This window comes from Elephantulus edwardii, unplaced genomic scaffold, assembly GCF_000299155.1.
Source record: "Elephantulus edwardii isolate Elephantulus edwardi_28Jun2011 unplaced genomic scaffold, EleEdw1.0 scaffold00453, whole genome shotgun sequence".
Classification (NCBI taxonomy): domain Eukaryota; kingdom Metazoa; phylum Chordata; class Mammalia; order Macroscelidea; family Macroscelididae; genus Elephantulus; species Elephantulus edwardii.
The window spans coordinates 658,723-664,722 of NW_006400203.1; the positions used below are offsets into that span (position 1 = coordinate 658,723).

At 34.1% G+C, this 6,000-nt stretch overlaps 1 protein-coding gene across 1 annotated transcript in view; it reads right to left on the reverse strand.

Moving 5' to 3' along the window:
- LOC102845032 (pre-mRNA 3' end processing protein WDR33-like) overlaps nt 1–6,000 on the reverse strand; it is a 111,041-nt gene that overhangs the window by 47,935 nt on the left and 57,106 nt on the right. The gene's annotated exons all lie outside the window — the stretch shown is intronic.

A 6,000-nucleotide genomic window follows, 5' to 3' on the forward strand; every position in this document is an offset into this window, starting at 1 on the left:
AGATTAGATTAAGGCAAAAGATGTATGAAGCCATGAGCCAGACAATTTAATATTGTGAAGACACAAGAATTAAAATTATCAAGGAGCATAAGTGATTTGTGTATACCAGTCAGTAAATATACAATTTGTTAGTTTACTCTTTCTTTTCAAAATATTTTAATCATGATCCAACTGAGAGTGATTATTTGTCATCCAAATCTAGAAAATTACATTAGTAAAAGACTAAAATTAAATGGAGAGTGACATCTATAAAGGATATAACTAAATGCAGTATTTTCAAAGTATACTCCTAATGACAGTGTGGAAAAAAGTATAGAGTAAAAACAAAATTATGATCAATTCTCAAAATGCTAAATTTAAAACAATGACAAGATTCTTTCCAGAACAACCTCTGAGAATGCTTTGTGCCCTCATATGGATTATGCATCTCTAAGAAGTAATTGGTTGACCAGGATTCACCTTTTCTATTCTTTTTTTAAAAGTCATCTTTTCTTAGAGCATTTCTAAGTCCTTTAAGAAACCAACATAGGACATGTTAAAATGCTAGCTTTGGTTATCAGGCAATGTTGAGCCTAACTCAGGAGAGGAGACACTTTTGAATTGCACTGAAGAAATCTCTGGAGAAGAGGAAGAAGCCTGGAGAATTTACATTAGGGCTTTAAACATATTGGTGAATGTTTTCGTTCTTTAAAAATAATTCAGAGACGTGGTAAATTTAAAGATTTCATAGGTGAGTGGTAGCATCTATTTTTCATGTTCTAAATTTTTTTTTAATATGTGCTATCACAACCACCAATAACCAAAAACTACAACTTAAACGGGAAAAGGCGTAGTTATACCATAGATCTCTGGTTGTCTGGGTCATGTATTGGCATATGCAGGTAAAAAAGGGTTTTATTTCTTTTAATCAACTATACACACATCCCCCCCCACACAGAAAACTCCTTAAAGGAAATGTATGGATCAAAAATTAAAATTTAATGTCTACTTATTTCTTGCATTGTAGAAAACAAACTGCTATGAATATATCATTAAATACAGAATACTCAAGTTCAATAAAATCAGAGAGAGGCACAGCTTACTGACACATGTCAGACTGCTAGTAGACTTTCACAGAATATGGCAGGATATAAACAGAATAATTTCTATTGTTTCTATTATATATGCAGAAAAATCATAAAAAGTACTAATAAAGAAAGTTCACCATGAGATAATTGATGAAAGCAAAAACTATTCTTTTTAAAAAAAAAAATTATCTTGATGGTGTATTAAATGCGTGAATCTTAATTATAAAGTTAACGAAAAATAACCAATTTTGCAATGTTTTGTATCAAATTCCTCTTTATTGGCTTGTTGTTGTGTGTACCAGAGTCAGAACAAACCCATAGCAGATTTTCAAAGGCAATTAATTGAACAGCAGAAGATTGCCCATCCTTCTCCTGCAGAGCAGCTGGTGGCCTTTGGAACTGCATCACAGCTTCCTTCTATTTTTTTTTTTACTTTAAAGATTCAAAATGTACAATTAAAATTCTTCAAAGATGCTAAGGGGAAGAAATGCAAGAAATAAATATTCTAAACTTTATTGGAGTTGTACTTTCTCTATTAAGTGATTTCTAGCACCAACAGGTGAAGAATTTCAGCTATTAGTCCAAGATGAGAGATGCTGGTGTCCTAAATATTATGTCAAGAACAGTTATAAGAAAGTATACACACTACTATGTGACCACATGTGTATATATAATAGTCAAAGTTTCTGTTATAAACATTTCTGCTGATGTCCCTAATTCAGTATGGAAAATATTCTTCTAAAGGGATAAGTATCATACAGTTATCACCGCAAAAACCTGAAAGGAAACCGGGGGTGGGGGGGGGATATTTGAAAGAATAATGGTTGTCTACCAGAGAGCCCTGGTGGTAAAGAGCCACACTGCGAACCCAAAGAAATGCTGTTCAAACCCACCATCTGACGCGCCACAGGAAAAAGATGCGTAATCTCTTCTTTTGTAAGTAACTGCCTCTGAAAACTGTGTGGAGGGTCAGCTCTGAGTCAGTTCAAATCTATGGTACATAAAAATCAGCAAGCAATGCCAAGATTACCAGTAGGGACAGTATTTATATTACAATTACTAACAGACTTAACAGTGTCAACAGGTAATGTAAAGAAACCATTCACAGAAAAAGTAGAACCATCACAGGCTACTAAATACTTCAAACATACTTACTTAGAAGTTTTTTCTCATAGATTTTTTTCAGTATCTTATCTCATAAACTTTTTTCCTGTAAGTTGAGCGATTTGAGATGATACACACTAAATGAATTTTGTTAATTATCTCAATTCCCTTATCAAATGAGAAATAAGATTAATGGAAAATTTCCAGCTGGGATCTAGTTCTATTACCTAGTTCCCATCGCATGAGAAGTATATTTCAATAGAGTACCTGTAATCCCATACTGATATATATGTATATATGTATAAAATATATATTAATATCTAAAAGACATAAAAATATATTATGTCAATTATTTTATAGTTATGTAAGTAAGTAATTATTTATATCTATAGTCAGGCTGCTTATTGGAGGCAAGGATTCTGAAGCTTCGTCTAACGTATTTTGGACATGTTACAAGGAGGGAGGGACCAGTACTTGGAAAGGGACATCATACTTGGGACGGTGAAGGGACAGGGCAGGAGAGGAAGACCCTCAATGACATGGATTGATTCAGTCACTGGGGCAATGGGGATAGGTGTGTCAAAGACAGTAAGGTTAGCACAGAAGAGAGCAGGGTTTTGTATATACGGTCAGTATGTACACACGGTCACTATGAGTCACAGGTAAGTAGACGGTACATAGTAACAACAACATAGTCTAATAATAAATTTATTATTATTATATTTTAAAAAAACTAATGTGGAGCAGTATCGAAATCCTCCATGCAAAAAACCTTCTAAAGAAAATAAAGTTTGTAATTTGCATAATGACATCCCTCAAAAATAGTACAGACATTTATACACATCCTACAAGTTTCCCTTCTATTTTTACAGTAACGGTCTTATGTTCTTATGAGACTGAGTTAGTCCACTCAGCATAATGCTCTCTAGTATATAAATGTCCAAAAGAGGAAGGGGGAAAATGGGAGAGGACAGAAAAAGGAGAAGGCTGGAAAACACTGGGATAACAGCATTTAGGAGTGGACTGGGGATGGGGGAAATGGGAAAGAGTAAAGAGTAGACTTTAAAAGAATGTAATAGGCATAGGTATTCATGTAGAATACAGTGCATACAAATTACTATGAAGCAATGTAAATGAGGGACTTTATGGAACACATGTATATGAATAAAATGCACTGTGAATGAATTGTATGAAAACCAATTTAAAAAAATTAAATTAAAAAGAAAAATATAGTATGGAAAGGAGGAAAACAGAAAAAACCTGACAAACACAAAACTTTAGGTGGCTTAGGGTCAACAGCAATATTGATAAATCATGTTAAAAGCATGTAGCCTTGATAAGTTATATACATGATAGACTTTACCTCTGTGGTCTTCCTACGAAAATCTTACACAATCACGCTAGTAAGAAGATAGTGAAGAAATGTCAATTGAAAGACATTCTAGAAATTACCATCAGATGTCTTATCAACTGTCAGCTGTAAGATGAAAAAGGAGCAAAATATTCTAAGAGGTGAAGGGCAAAACCTTTTAATCTATAATTCACTATTCTGTTAAGGCCTTATTCTAAGTATGACATAAAGGAAGACAAAGACTTCTTTTAAAAATTATTGTCTAGGGGAGCTCTGGTGGGCTAGTGGCAAGGAGCTGCAACTACAATCCCAGAGGCTCATGGTTCGAATCCACCAGATGCTCTGCCAGGGAAGGAGGGACAATCTCCTCCTGTACCAGTCAGATCTGATTTGACGGTACACTCACACACACACACAAAAAAAAAATTATTGTCCAAGATCTGACCTTAGAATGGGAATATCCAGGTAACATACAGAAATCTACTTACTAAGAAGTGTGAATACCCAAACGATAACCTTAATGTATTATTAAACAGTAACACTTTTCCTCATTAGGTGTTTAAAATTTATCACTCTATGGTCCTTCATTGAAAGACCAAATAATGCAAATTCCAGAGAACATAATTATTTAAAAGGAATATAAATTTAAAATTCCGTATTTCCATAAACAGTTCTTTTTGTCATGTTACAACACAGTGTTCATTATATACCCCTTCTTTTCTCAGTTTCTTCCCAACCCCCATGTCAGTCCTATTTTAGAACAATTCAGTATTTGTCCTTTTTGGGACAAATTATAACTGAATTATTGGGGGAAATTAATGTTTTATACCAACACCTTCTCTGACCACCAAGAGTAAATCACAAGAATTCTTTCTTCTCATAATCTTATTATTTTATTTATTCTGATATGAAAGGAAGAACCAAAAGATAAAATTAGCCTTGTCCAGAAGCACATGAAAATAGTTTTATCTGGGAAAACTAAAGGCCATTTTACATTTTATATGGATGTTAATGATTAGTGCTCACATGCTATATGATCAAATGAGAGAAATAGACAACACAAAACAGATCTAATTTCCTCTGGAATAAAAATCCTATGGAAGGACATTTACTACCTATGCCTTATTTAAGCTATGCCGAGTCTTAGCATTTTTATGTAGAGTATCTCTAAGGAAAAGGAAAACACACACAGATAGCAAGGCAGCTAGGAACAGATAAAAAGGACAATAGACATTGGCTTGCTGGATGACAATTTTTAAACCCCAGTATATGGTAAATATACCCATGTATATAATAGAGTAACAAAGAGTAACGTTAGGTAAGATTCTTAATCATAATCAAACTGACTGACTTGTTGATTCTGGGGTCTTACTTGAGAAAAGTATATTGGAAATACAAGGTCCCCCGACACAAAAGTCCACAAAGACAAAATTTTATACCCTCTATTGAGAACAGTGAATGAGGTTTTAGGATTAACAAATCTCAGGTCATGTATTGGTCTTTCACTCTCTGGAACAAAGAAAAGGAATGTAAAGCAAAGATGTAAGGGAACAATTAGCCCAAAAGACCAATGAACAATGTAAACCTTCACAAACCTGAGACCAGAAGTAAATGGTGCCTGATATCAAACAGTGACCTTTGTAAAAGGGATTACAAAAGATGTTACGGGAGAAAACACATGGAAATGTTGAACAAAACTCAAAAAACGGTAAAAAAAAAGCCAAGCGTACTGGTCCAATAAAGACTGGAAAAACTCTTAGTCACCTTGGGAGCCTAGACCCAAACTTACTCCTGCATCTCAAATTTGAGTCAAATAATATACACCAGAGAGGCACTCTTTCCTTAGAATAAACCATAAAGGGGAAAGCCTAGAAGGTTGGAGTCAATTTAAGAATTAAAAGACATGAGAATCACAAGGAGGAACAGGGTAGCACATAAACATTATGGATATTTTAACTAGGAAGCTCTGGTGGCCTAGTGGCAGAAGGTGCATTGCAATCTCAAAGTCACTTAGTTCTAATCCACTAGATGCTCCACTGGATGGCTGTCTCCTCCTGTGCCAGTTAGATCTAACTCACCAGTGTACATACGTATGTACGTACACACACACACACACACACACACACACACACACACAAATGATAATCACAAGGGGACAAGGAGTAATGCATACTAACATTATAGGTATTGTCATTAATGTTATAAATGTTTGAATAAAAAGCTAATTTTCTTTGTAAACTTTCAACACGTACAAGTTCTGAGCTCTTTAACAGTTTAGTGAAAAAGATAAATTTAAATAACTCTCAATCAGTTGGATTTCTCTACAGTGACAGAGAGAATACAGAGCTGTAGCTAAGAAAAGCAATACCCTTCACAATAGCTAATCACAAGATTAAATATTTGGGAGTAAATATAACTAGAAGCACAAAAGATCTATTCAAAGAAAATTACAAAACATTATTACAAGAAACAAAAAAA